The sequence below is a fragment of the Diorhabda sublineata genome, chromosome 7 (genome assembly GCF_026230105.1).
Source record: "Diorhabda sublineata isolate icDioSubl1.1 chromosome 7, icDioSubl1.1, whole genome shotgun sequence".
NCBI lineage: Eukaryota > Metazoa > Arthropoda > Insecta > Coleoptera > Chrysomelidae > Diorhabda > Diorhabda sublineata.
This window is the reverse complement of record NC_079480.1, coordinates 34,195,520-34,210,201: the sequence shown is the minus strand read 5'-3', so window position 1 is coordinate 34,210,201 and position 14,682 is coordinate 34,195,520. Positions and strand designations below refer to the sequence as shown.

Below are 14,682 nucleotides of genomic sequence, written 5' to 3'. Positions count from 1 at the left end.
GATGTGATATAATTCAGAAAGTGAACAACAGTGTAGTGATTGTTTTAATGAAATATAAAGGGTGTCTGATAAATAATGTTGAATCATACAAGAAGTAACACTGAATATTCGAAGTATAGTCCACCGTATCCTTAACAGGGTGTCCCACAAGTTGAAACTTAAAAATATCTGTATATGGTAAGATACTTATAGTAAAATCGTGATTGTAGCTTTGTTATTTTAAATAGAACACCCTGTATATTAATAAATTTTCGAAATCTACGTGAAATTTTAGTATACTTTTGTCTAAGAACTTTTTTCGAAAAATGCGTTATTATTGAGTTATTAATTCCTTTGTAAAAAATTTGAACTTTCCAGATCCCTATAAATTATTTTGTTGCAAAGATACCCTTAAAGATATGAAAATGTTTTCTGTTCGGTTGCTTTTAACAAGGTTAGAAGTATTTGAATCTGTTTTAAAAAATTTTTCATTTTATACAGGGTGTGTATTTTAATATTTGGATAACGGTAAGGTTTAGGTATAGGAAAGTATACATGAATTTGCCTTGTTTTTTACCCCTGAATGCATTAAAATAGAAAAAACGGGAAATTCTATTAAATAAAACGAAGAAATTTGATATTTATAAAGTTAAACTTTGAACACTTTCTATACACACCCTGTATGAAATGAAAACATAGGTTCAAATACATCTGATTTTTCTAAAAGTAACCGAATAGAAACCATTTTCATATGTTTAAGGTTATCTTCGTGAAAATTTTCATTATTTTACTATTATGTATTTTGCCATACACAGAAAGTTTTAACTCGTCGTGGGACACCCTGTATATTCAGCCAAATGTTTAGCAACCTCTTTCAAAACTACGGGCTCAGATCCAAAAAATTTTCACTCTTCATTTTCAGAATTTCCTTTGGAATCAAATTTTTTCACACGCAAAACTTTCACCATAGATCTAAGTAAATAATAATTTGACAGTGCAAGATCCGGATGAAACGCTGGATGTAATAGTTCATTTTCTCAAAAAAATCCCATATCGCATCTAGGAGGATGAGTGTCCTTGTATAAGGAATATAAGGGGATGCCATTAAACAATGTAGAAGAAGGTAAAGAGACGTAGTTATATTGGAGGAATAATTCAAAAGATGAAAAATTTCGTAAATGAACATTTAATTTTCTTTTTTTTTTTTTCTTAAGTGTCGTTCTATAAGATGAGTCATGATCAGAAATACATATTATAGAGATAGACAGTTTCAAATACACGCATTTCCTCGTCTCTTCTTATAACTCATAATATTTTCGCGTTTTGTAGGCAACCAGATAGCAATGATTGCTGTGAGATCGAGCCTTTGGGAGAAGAAAAACCTGACGCGAGGGAAGACAGTCGGAAAAGGGCTACGAACTAACTTCCCCTTGAAAAACAGTGTAGGAACATCGAGGGCTACAATTGAACAACAATAATTCAAGGTTAAAATAATTTCTTTCAATTTTTATTTTGCTTAGAATGTTCATTTTTGTTTTTGAGAGGAGAATTTTGTATCTTTACCTACCTGATTACAATACCCATCAATAAAACATACACACTGGTAATTCTTGAATAATATTCAAGAAAATTTGTCTATTATATATCCACTCGTTTTCCTGGATAACTCTGTCTTTCATGGTCTGTTCAATCCTCTCATTCCACGTCCTTAACCACGGCGTAGCCAAGATTTAGTTTCGAGGGGGATTGGTTTGAAGTATACAAAATAACAAAAATATACTTACATGAAATTTAATATCTATATATTCATCGAAAAAATTTACGACACTAGCCCAGCAGCCGTCCAAAAACTTCCACAAAGCTCCGCTCCCTAACGGAGCGACCGATGGGCGTAGCGAATAATCGAGAAACAACGCAAAGTTGCCCTACAATACGTAATTGTTCAGCTAGTCGACTAGAGATGGTATATTAGGTAATATTTTGATTATTTCGGGGGAGGGGATGTTGTTCCTTGGGGGTCTTTTACATATTCTTCTTCTTCTTGCACGTTTGATACATCAATGCTTGTGAGATTCAATCTGAAGTTTACCTCAAAATTATTTTCCCATCAGTAGATCAAACTTAAGATGGAAACGATTTTATTTGCATAATTCAAAAATGGTTGTCACAAAACAATAATGGGACTTTACTGTGGACAGTAACAAGTCCTGATATAAATCCCATTGAAATTTATGGGGGTGGTTGGTGAAAAAATATTTACAAAAGGAATTTTCGTCCCGGAAATCAAGAAGATCTATGGGAAGCCGTTGAAACAACATAGGAAGACATCGTTTTATCGTATTATATTATATTATACTGTAGATCATTTTTTCTAATGTTCATATCAACTCAATCTCTTCTTGGTAGATTCAGATGGAGTGAAAAGAATATTTGTTATTATAGATACAAAGGCGAAAAATATTTTTTAGTATTACTGAGTGATGAATTTTAAAAGTCTTGATCATCATCTCCACTGTAATTATCATCATACTTTGTAATGAACAAATGGGTTTGAATCGTGAGGATTTACCCAAGTCGGTTGGATTGAAATGGTTAATAATTATGGTATAATGATAATAAATTCTTACCTGGTAACATAAAATTGGTAAACAAGGCAACAAAAGTCAAGTAAATTTACTCAGAGAAAATCTGTCCCGTTTCGAAAAACAGAAGCGTCCTTTGGTCAGAAGGATGATACAGTGAATAGTTAGGATAGTTTTCAGCATCGAATAGAATACTAAGGATGACTTTTACTTATTAACAGCCTTGCATCAACCACATACTCAAAAAATTAGATAATGGTCCTATGGTGAATGAAGCAGTTTGTGAAAACTAAATTAAACGGGTCCCAATTGTTCCCAAAGACTATTTTTTGCTTGGATTGGATTATTGGACTCTTAAAATCATACTCCACGTACACAAGCAATTTTACAAATTCGAAATACAACGAAATTTGCTCAAATAACAAGAACTTTTTGAGGTTATGTTCTGAAATAGCCTATGATTTCCTCATATACATTATTCAATTGACAAGATTATGTTATATCTAATTTTAGATAAAGTTTTCAACATTTTATTCTTTATTTTCGTTATATCCTGAACGGTTATATCTATTGGGGTTAAGAAAAATATTCATTCCAATAATTTTTGTGTCATGGTCGAGATAATCTGAGTAATCTAATTTCAGTTCAGCTACGCCACTGTTGTGAATGTGTCCTAACGCCCTGGGAGACACAAAGCGCATATTTGTTAACAAAGTCCGTGGATTCGTCTTTTATCGCTAAAATAAGGGTTGATTCCAATTGCTCAAATGCAAATGGGGAGGAAGATTGGATAGAATAAAGGTTAGTATTGTTTATTTCGTAAGATACGAGGTCTGGCTATTAAATAACGAGACTGGGATTTTATTATAAAAATTCACCCTTCAATATACTTCCGTCCCCTCGCCACACACCTTTACATACGTTTTTTCCATTGATCGAAGCGGTGCTGGAAATCTTCTTTGGTGAGGACCTTTAAGAGCTTTGCAGTTTTGTTCTTTAACGCCTCCATCGATTCACACCGGGTTCCTTTCAAAGAAGATCTTGTTCTAACCTTCCAAGGAAATCTGAGTAGAGCCGTTGACGCAAGAGCTTTTAGGTCAGGGTCAGATCTGTCATTCCTCGTGTAAAATTTTTCTACCCGTTTCTTTATCGGCGTTTACAGCCTCGGCAATCATCCGGATGCTCATTCGACGATCTGCACGCACAATTTGGTTGATTTTGGTCACTGTTTCCGGAGTTGAAACAGTCACAGAGCGACCTGGGCGCTTGTCATCTTCAGTGCTCTCTCGGCCCTCACTAAATGGCTTAAACTACTCAAAAACACACGTACGATATAGATATGGCAGATTCTCGTGGCGACAGGAATGTTAGCCATCCACACGATAGAGAGTCGAGGCGAATGAAGACGAGAAGAGGCGAGCGCGTCGTCCACACTCTCGCCTTCCTCGTAGAGAGTCTGCATCAGTTCGAGGTAAAATTTGTTCAGCAAGATCTACGAGATTATGAAAAGTCTAAGGAGGTTTGGAAACAATTTATATAACGAAGATTTGTAAGGGGTTTCACATATAAGAAAATTTTCAGTGGATTAATCTTGAAGGATTTTATATCTCAGGAGTTATTTCTTGGTTTGAGACTGTACATATCGGGATTCTGTTGTGGGTGGATCTTAATCAAACTACATCCTCAGGATACTAGTCAAAGTTTATTAATTATTCAATTCCTATTGTTTATTTGACTTACTGTAAATTACTCTAATATATTTCTTATCATAGATTATATAGTATCTAGAAGTTGTACGGCCACTAATAGCCGCATTTCTAGAAATAAAATTCAAGCTATTGCGCTATGGGAATTATAAGTTGAGTTTTCCCGTCAACTTAAATCTCTCCGTCGGAAATTCTAAGGAAATTTCTCCCTCGTGAATGCAAAAGCAGCTTACACAAAACAGGGGAAAACATTTTCTTTTGAAACTGAAAATGCATGGATATACACGTTTTTATACATATGTGTCCTCGATGGATTTCTCTTCGGAGTTTTCTCCGCAGTTATTTCCAATTCACGACACGTTTCGTTGGGGTGTCGACTTTACCATTTGAGGAAGTAAAAATGGTTTCTTATATGTATAAGAAAATTCATTCATATTCTTAAAAATATCAGTGTTTTATAGAACTATCCAATACCGATTATTGAAAAAGCCAAAACTGAATTACCCGAAGAAATGATTAATTACATATATTACATGTCTTAATAAGTTGTGTCACTAACACACAGATGGCACTGCCATTGTCAAATCCATATATGACGTATATGAAGTACCAACTTTCAAAAGACTATTTGCCAAATTTCATGACATTAGTCAGAAAAAAGTGACAGCCATTTTGTGTGTTAATTTATCATTGCTGCTTCACGAAAAAAAATACTGTTCAAACTCAGCAAAAGTGATATCCATCGAAAAGAACCATTGATTTGTTGAATTTAAACATAATCGTACAGAGAACGTTCTGGTTTTCTAATTGAGGTTATATCTAATCATAAATTGAAATTGCGTGAGATAGCTAATGATATCAGAAGGCTCACAAAACTAATCAATAAAAATGACATTGACAAGGATGTCACATGTCAATGCAATTGTACCAACTTAAACTGTTTTAATTGTCAAATTTTACCTGATATTTTGAACTGATTTTCTATGAAAAGAGACCTAAGAATTAAAGAAATCATGACCAAAAAAATACGGCTAATTGTTAATGCAAAATCATTAAAAACATGAAGCTTCTTTCATCCTTTCTCACAACTTGCAAATGTCATAGGTAAACATAACAAACCTGAAAGTTAAAACTACTGATTGATAAATGATATCTGGAGTCTGATGCAATAAGCCTCATGTTGAACTAATAATTCTTTTTCAAGTTTATACATATTTTGTATTTTACGCTACAGTAACCATAATAATCCTCTCTGATTATTGTTACTAACTCGTCCACGACGTAGAACGTAAATCCCATCCTGTTTGATAATGGTAAATGAATCTGAAGTTCGGCGGATGCGGAAATTCACAGAAAAACTATTTCATGTTTTTATATGGCGGTGACTCGTTTATATTGTTTTTATAAATTAGTTCATTTTCGTTTACTTACATTCTATAATCGAATTATCGAGAATTTTTTTTATATAAATAGTCGCTCAGGATAGCCAAGTAAACGGTGTCTTTAAATAAATTAATGTATTAAAAATTAGATTAGTATTTAGCCTGAAACTGAATAAGTAAGTTAGAAAGAAAACTTCCAAATAAATTAATATCGTACGGTTCGTCGTCCTCACTTATCAGCTGTTTTAGTAACTTTCTCAAAGACCGAACTATCGAAGTCGCTCAGAAAGGTTTAAGGTCAACGCTGGTCTTCCATCGCGGGACGCATCTTTCTCCCGTACACCAACGATCTACTCGACAAAACTGCAAACCCGATCTATAGTTTCGTCAACGGTGTCGTCGTTTATATAAATCGCTCCAATAAAATCGGCTACTACCCAAAGCTACTACAAAAAAGACGCAGACTATTATTTTCACAAAGAGGGTGGCGATGCAGCTCATGATTTAATCGTGCCTGTGCATAAAATATCCCCATCACTGCCAATTCGCTTGTTGAATGTTCAGGTTGGAAGCGTGGACGATTTTAGCCAAAGTAACTTCACGAAATCTGGGAGGCCTTTTTAAGACAAGCAAGCAAGAGTTTCTAATACTCTACAAGACCATAATCGCTCATCTTTGGAATATTGCTCGTAAATTTGAAATTCAGTTCACAAGTATACCCTAGAGATGCTGGACTCAATACAGAAGAAAACAGTTTGACTTACAGGCGATCCAAAGTTGACTTGGAGAGCTTAGAGCACAGAAGAAATGTTACCTACTCGACAGGTAGACGTGACTTATGAACACCCGGTTTGCCTGTGTATGCCTAGAACGTTAATTTATCGGGATTTCATCCTTTGGAGAAGCTCAAGCCTGTGCAAACACTTACCAAGGCTCGTTTGAATCTATATCCACTGGTATCTCCGCTAGGCAGGCATCAGTATGCAAATGCAAAGTATGCAAACAAATTAAGTGAGTAAGAAGATATATAGTGTATATAATTCCAGTCCACCGTATAAAAATCGTTTAATCAATTTAGATAAAAAAAGACGATATTTCTCAAATCAGCTTTGAACGATTAGATGTTCTGTCACTTGCAATAACAAACATTAAAAATAAATGAAATACTAAGTAAACGAATTATTTATCATAATGCATGTCCATTATTCATAAATTCATTCGATTTCTAGTTAATATAATGCAATAATAACAAATAACTTGTTTTCGAAACATTACAAATACAACGGAGACTTTATAAGATACACTGCTGGGAACATTTTACATTAAGAATGATCTGTCTTATCAAATTATTTACTCAGAATATTTTCTATACTCTATAAGAGGTGGGGGAGAGTGAAAACCTTGTTATGAATAAATGCCTCTTATGAAAAGTCAATTTTTATAAATTTGATGTTGTTTTAAAGAGATGTTAACGTGTTCGTGAAATGATTATCTTTTCGATGGACCAATTGGACCAATCTTATTCCATACACTTTATTAATGAGATATATTATAATAAATATAACACAATGTATCGAAAAAGTTGTCTGAAATGATGACGAAAGAAATTCTGTACAAACCACAGCTCACGATGTGGATATCAAGATATCCCGAATGATTATTTCCAATTTCTCTTATGATTGACATGGGAAAGCTTGATGAATACACTATTTGCACTACCACTACACCAACTATCACAATTACACTGCCTGACGCACGTTTCGATAAAACCAAGTTATCGTCTTCATAGACTGAAGGTAGACTTTTACCTACCTAGTTTACTTTCTTTAAAAACGTGGTATTATAAACAGTGTCTTCAGTATGAATATCAACTACTATTCTTAGTATAACGTTTGACAGATAAGAAAAGAAAGACTTGATTGCAACAAGTAGCACAGGAAGAAAGAAGACCAAAGAAAACAAAAAAGTAGAAGTTATCTGAAGGTAAACAGTCGAATTATTTTGAATCAGTATCTTATTGCTATTTGTCTATTTTATCGTCTTTAGAACAAACAACACAACTTCAAAAACAAACAAAATGAGCTACTAGTTGTACCAGGCCTAACCTAGAGATGGCGGTAGCTGCTTTAAAAATAACATTGTATTAGAAAGTACACAATCTATACAAGTTTGAAGACGCCATGTTGTATAGTATTTGTTTGGCAGCAATTACTAGTGAACGTTGTCAGTGAAATTGTGAACATGGTCAAAACTGGTCAACGTTATGTGATATAGTGATTTTATTGATTTGATAAACCTTAGCATAACCAATATAAAAGCTGAACTAGATTTTTCTATGGGTGAGACTACTTTGATTATCAATAGTAAGATATTTGGTAACAGAGTTTGAACGAGGCCGTAAGACCTGCGAAGATCAGCTTCGCAGTGGTCGACCAAATGAGGTGACGACTCCAGAAATGTTGAAGAAAATCCACAAACCAGTACTGGATAATCGTCGACTGAAAGTGTGTGAGCTAGCAAAAATGATAGGCATTCCAAAAAATGCTGTATATCGCATATTAATTTAAAATTTGAACATGAGAAAGTTGTGCACAAGATGGATGCCGCGTTTGCTCAAATTTGAAGACAAACAGCGGCGTGTAGATGTTTCCATCGAGTGTTTCGTAATATTTCACATGAATAGAGCCAAATTTACTTCACTTATTCTGAATTATTTAAAATTAAATTCGTAATATTTAAACCGTAAACATTACTTGTGATGCAATGTATCACATTAAAGAAATATATACCACTTGTTATGATTATTCATATTAATACGGTAAACAAGAAAATTATAATAACTGTCATATTAAACATCAAGATAAGAAAAACCAGACTTGAACAACATTAATGAAGTTGGAGTAGTTCCAGATTCGGTTTGTAAGCAGCAGACAAATGTGTTGTTGAAACGCAATAATTTCAGTACCACGATTCTATCCGTGGAACGATCGTAATAACGACGCTCGTTAATACTGTCAATTAAAAATTACTTAAAGTGGATTCATGCCAGCAAACAATGAAAATTCAATTACGAACATTATTTGGTTATAAAAGAAGAACTTTCATTAAATTGATAATATAAGTAGTTTCTACATCCACGACCTAAAATTATTATGTACCTTCTCACTAGAAGGTAATTATTATGGGACTGTGGCAATCAAACTCCAAAGCGTACGCTTATTAATTAATTTTGCCCAAAAATTTCGAAAGTTGATTTGAAAAAAATTGATGATTGATATAATTGATATATTACAAAGAAGACTGGCGCTGCAACTCAGAAGGACAGTAAGACATGGAGAACGATAGTAGATGCTCCAAAATTAAGTAATGATAAAATTTGGATTGACCACCAACAAAAATACAGGTTCAAAAGGTTCGATCTGAGCGATTGCAATACTAAATACAAAGTATATCCTTGTATACATATAATTTACAATCAAAGATTATAAGTTATTCTACCAATTTCAAAATAGAGACTAGAGAAATACAAGGGCTGTGTTTTTCAATCTCCGATAGCTCCGTGCAGACATTACGCGGGCAGAAGAAAACTGCGAAGCTCTTGCACTACACACTCCGCCATTATTAACTTTCAGGCGTCAGTCAGCGTTGTGCTACAGCCAGGTAAACATGTGCGCCATTATCGATGCGTTTTCTACAGGCTGAGGGTCATAGTGCTGCAAAAATCCATCGGAGAATGAGTCGTGTTTATGGGGAAAAATTCATGAGTGATGGTGTCGAAAGTTTAAAGATGTGCATGATGAAGAATGACTGAATGGTTCAAGAAAACCACAGATTCACCATTACTGCTTTGTCTACGGAATTTCCAGATATATCAAGGTCTGTTTTGTACTATGAAGAGGATATTAAACAGCTTGTCCACAGATATGACAAATATCTCAATCTCTTCGGTGATTATTTCGAAAAATAATCTTAAATATACCAATCTTATGGTAATACAATTATTGTTTTATATTAACTTGTCTTTTATTTATAGCCTATCGGTGTTTAAAAAAAAACGGCCCTCATACATCAAATATCTCGGTTCAGTGATAGCAGGATATGAATACTTTTACTAAGAAGTAGTTTTACCCAAATGGTTCCGAAACATAGACAACGGCCGAAAGACACAGCAAAAAAATGTAAACAATGGAAATCAGATTTTTCCGCAAAATGGAGAACAAGATCCGATTAGACATCAACAGAAACAAATATCAAGTACAAAACTTGTAGAATAATACATAGAAGAAAATCAACCAAGATGGTTCGGATATGTGGGAAGGATGAGTGAGGAAAGGATTAGAAGAAAAATAATACTATGGCAGTAAAAGCGAAGTAGAGGAAGATCTCAATGGACGAAGTCAGCAAGGCAATTGTGAACAGAGGAAGGACTACATGAGGTACTACTACAAACGAAAAATATAATGGAGAGAATTTTGGGAGGAAGGTTCGATGAAAAAAGTCAACTCTACGTGTTACCCTCCTCCCATAAGGGTAGATTAACATAAGAACTGAATAAAATTTAAAAAATGTTATTCTATTCATCTTCATTATATAAATTATTGTATTTTTGTTATATTGGGGTTAAATTCCTAGGTTAAAAAATTGTTTTCTCATTAATTATTAAATGAGCTATAGCAAGTTTGACACTCCCTAAAAATGTAGATAACAAATACGTTCGTATCCTGAATTTTTTGCGAGCAACTGAACCAGTTTATGAATATTCTCTGTCAACGAAGATGGAATTTGAAAAGAAAGCTGAACCTTCAGATCAACGACAAGATTTATATTCTCAACGCTAAAACATATATATATATATATATAATTTATGGTAAAATAGAGTCTCAATTACCATTTCTACATAAATATTTAACATTTAGAAATATTAATGAGGGACAGAAAAAGTTCAGAATGTCTAATGACAACAGCTGAATTAATTTGTAATGGTAATATCATTTAACGCTCTTGGGTTAATTCTAACCGAGTTTTGCGAAAATTGTTTATATTGGGTTGAACAACCTATGAACCGGATAAGTTTCAACACTTAATTAAGGATGATAATGATGAAATTTAACCAATCACCTATCGTTAATTAACACATCCTTCATGAGCTTTCTCATCGTCCTATCGTATTTTTTGAATAGTACCAATAAAGCTCAAAAATTTCATGGGGGCTTAGAGTTAAAATTCCTCCTTTAACTTTTTATCTTCAGTCTCCTCTGGAAACGATGAGTTGGTTATCGAAGCGAAAGTCTGACAGTGTAATTGTCACCAAAGGTTCAAAAAATTCCAAATTAGCTGCCTGAAGGGTCAAACCTTGTCTCGCCCTCGTGAAACAACAACCTGGCGGGCAGTACGTAATTTTTTGTTAAATTCTAGCTGTACGCAATCTTCTCGTATTTATCTGACTTTTTATATCACACAGCTTTCTACTTCATCTTTACTTTAATTTTGAAGTTATCGTTAGTTGTTTCTCGTAGTTTCTAAGAGAGGTAAATTCTTATCTGATTTGGAACTAAAACGGTATAAAATTATCCTTACACAACATCCTGTTAAATTTAATGGATAGATAAAATTGATTCTAATAAAACTGCTGATCTAATTCGAAATGACGGCCGTGGGGTAAACAATTTCCTGATGTACCTGTTTTAGCTTTTCTTAAATTTTTCGATATTTTGACTGTTTTTTTTTGTTTAATTGTGTTAAAAGGACTCTATAGATGATTATAAGATCTATTCCAATAAAACTAATAGAGCGGAAAATGAGCAGTATTTCCCTAATCAGGTGGAAATTAAGATTTCGAGCAATTACAAAATTTAAAACACTTAGTTTTGTTTATAGATTAATTTCAACTGTTGCGCTCAAATTCCTCATGAGTAGATTACAAAGCGGCATTTGACTGGAGCTCATTTTCAACATTATATTTACCACTCATCTACTATAAGCGGATTGTATAGTCGAAAAAAACAACGAAATCACTTTTCCTGGAGGAAATTTCGCACTTCTATGAGTAAAAACTCTTTAAGAAGCTCTTAAATCGGGAATTACAGGATCTAAAATCCAACAAATAACCTCACAAATCACACATAAACTTATTGCAACATCGATTATTTACCCCAAGACGTCCATTTTTGAATGAGCACCTGGTGGTTTGTAACAATTAGTTATATCGTTTGATACTCTGTAGTTTATCTTGGTTCATTTCGTCATTTATATATTTGGGGTGAACGTCCCCTAATATTCTCCCAAAGATAATTTTTTCAGCTTAAAATTTCGTTAGATCCACTACGTTTTCATGTATCTACTATTCCTAGCCTTTTCCCAAGGTTTTAAAGCAAAAACTATGTGAGAAGGATACCTCATCTTTGCTTTAAATTTAATCATCTTCCTCATCTTGCCCAATTAAAGGTATAGAATGTTTGTTCATGGTTAATAACTATATAGATTCATTAACTGCTTCATATATTTCTTTCATTTCTTTCTATGTCGTGAGTTAACCTCCTGAATGTTTCTTTCGGTTAAAAAAATGACTAGAAAATCTCACATGGATAAATAAGGTGAATAGGGAGGATTTTCAAGTACTGCTACATTATTTTTTATGTGAAAAATTCATATTAACTCAAGTAAGGTATAAAAATGCAATGTTGCCAGGTGTTACGCCTCTAGTTTCGTAGGATATCAAAATATACAAAGTGGGCGACTACAAACAATAAACTGTGTTTAAAAATTGTAAAGTTTCTGATGGAGTTGGATCAGTAGAATATTATAAAGCGGAAGCTAAGGAAAGAAATTGAAATAATGTTAAAAGAATAAATGAATATTGCATTGCAACAGTGTTTACCCCACGACGTCCATTTTTGAATGAAGATCTGCTGGTTTATAACAATTCGTTACATCGTTCGATGCTCCGAAGTTTATCCTGGTTTATTTCATCTTCTATATGTTTAGGTTGATCTCCCCCTAATATTCTCCTGAAGGTAATTTGTTCAGTTTAAAGTTTCGTTAGATCTACTAGGTTTTCATGTATCTACGTTGACTCCTAGGCTCTCCTACGCTTTTGGCAGTGTATCCCTAAGGTTTTAAAGGTAAAACTATGTGATCTATGGCTCATCTTTGCTTTAGTTTGGATCCTCTTCTTCATCTTATCCACTAGATAGTTGATGAAGTTACCAAATTCCAATTAAAGGTTTAGATTGTCTTTAGATTTCTTGTAGTCTTGCTTGCTGGACGCTCTTGATGATAATGGTGGTGTAGTCCACGTATATAAGTAAACAAGATTAGTCTTAGTGGTGTTGGCTATGTACGTATCAGTGGGTTAATTGTTTCTTGTGGATCTGATCCTGTTGAACTTAATCCGGACTCTTCTTTGTAGTTGACCTTAAATATGCCTATAGCATTTTTTTTATTTTAATGCTCATAAATATAGGTTATATGTTGTTGAAGTTTTTGTTTATATAGATCGTAAATCAACAACGTCGAATCAAAGATATTATTAAAGTCCGTTATTTCGCTTGGCCTTTTCTAACATCAACTTTTTTGTCCATAGATAAATAAAATATATTCTCATGATATATGCACGGTCAGATTTTTCTGTTATGCGCGAAAATAGTGAACATTCCAAAATCCTTTTACATTATTCAATTTTATTTCAGAGTGAACCAGGAAATCCTTTCAAGATGGCTAAGATTTATGGACCCGGGAAACGTAAAATACAGCGGCTTGATAGAGAACAACAAAAATAAAAGGACAAGTTGATGAAATGGAAAGTTATTATTCCAAAAAAAAAAAAACATTTATGGAATGTTATTTATATTAATATTAAATAGAAAAAAAAAAAAAAATTACGGCTACTAAAATTCAAAAATTTGTGGTAAGGCAATAGATTTCTACGAGGACAATTCAGAGAGTAAACCGATAAGTTGATTAAGTTCGATTAGAAAATTTCTTTAAATAGACAAAAGTTAAATAAATGCTTTTCGTTGCTTTCTTAGCACAAGCTCTCCTTTCCGATTTCACTCTACAAAATTTCGGATCACAATAAGGCGCCGATCAACTGAATGAATGTCTTTTGTCATCTTCTAACGATTCTCCTCCCCAGCGAAATCACTTAGACCAATTTTCCATTGTAAAAAATGGCTGACACAAGTCACCGTGAAATTTTTTCCCTCTTACCACTTTCGATGTACTTATTACTAGTTTTAATGATACATTGATATAAAAATCAGCTCTAATTATGGAAATTCAAGTACACTCTTGTTATAGAGCTTCCTTTGGACCCCTGAGGATGCACCTGGACCACTTTGGGAATCACTAGTGTAAAGCTTGTTGAGATTTATCACTGAAGCGTGTGTAAAGATTATCGCGAACGCACTGTATTTACTATATGAGGCCAAGAGCTGAAAGAAATCAAAATAATGTTAAAAGTATAAATGAATATGTCAAATAAGAATTTATAAATGGCATTTTTGACATTTGAAAACTGCGGGAGGTTAATTGAAATATTTTGAGACCAAATTCATCTGATAATAAAAAAGAAATGTGGAAATAGCAGAATATTATATTAATTCAAAGATAATTATTTTTTTCAACTCGAGGTTGAAGTCGGAAACTCATCAGAGACCCCCGGTATGTAAAATCTGTAAATACTTTGGTACCTGATGTTGATAAGGGATATTATAACAAAGGATATTTCGAATTATTTGTAAGAGAAAACGAAAGAAAATGAAATAGTTTCACATGACGAAATTGAACTTTTCCGACAAAGAAAAACGAATCCAATCGACGCACCTACCAACCGAACGACCCCTACAAATTAACTCCTTCTTGCGTCCACGACCCTACCGGTTTTGATTGAAGGACCAAGATCCCTTCAACATTTAAAATTCCTGTCATTGTGAGTCCTTTTCAGCGTAAACTTCAAAGTTCAAAGACAAACGGAGTCGAAGATACGGCACCAATCAAAAGGCAAGGTGGAATTGTGTATGTTCAGTTGTTGTT

At 33.6% G+C, this 14,682-nt stretch overlaps 1 long non-coding RNA gene across 1 annotated transcript; it reads left to right on the top strand.

Annotated features, from left to right (window-relative positions):
• The first annotated feature begins 1,305 nt into the window (after positions 1–1,305).
• LOC130447167 (uncharacterized) lies at positions 1,306–13,366 on the top strand. Its single transcript, XR_008910213.1, has 3 exons — positions 1,306–1,463; positions 3,206–3,362; positions 13,338–13,366. It is a non-coding gene; the product is annotated as an uncharacterized LOC130447167 (long non-coding RNA).
• The last annotated feature ends 1,316 nt before the right edge of the window (positions 13,367–14,682 follow it).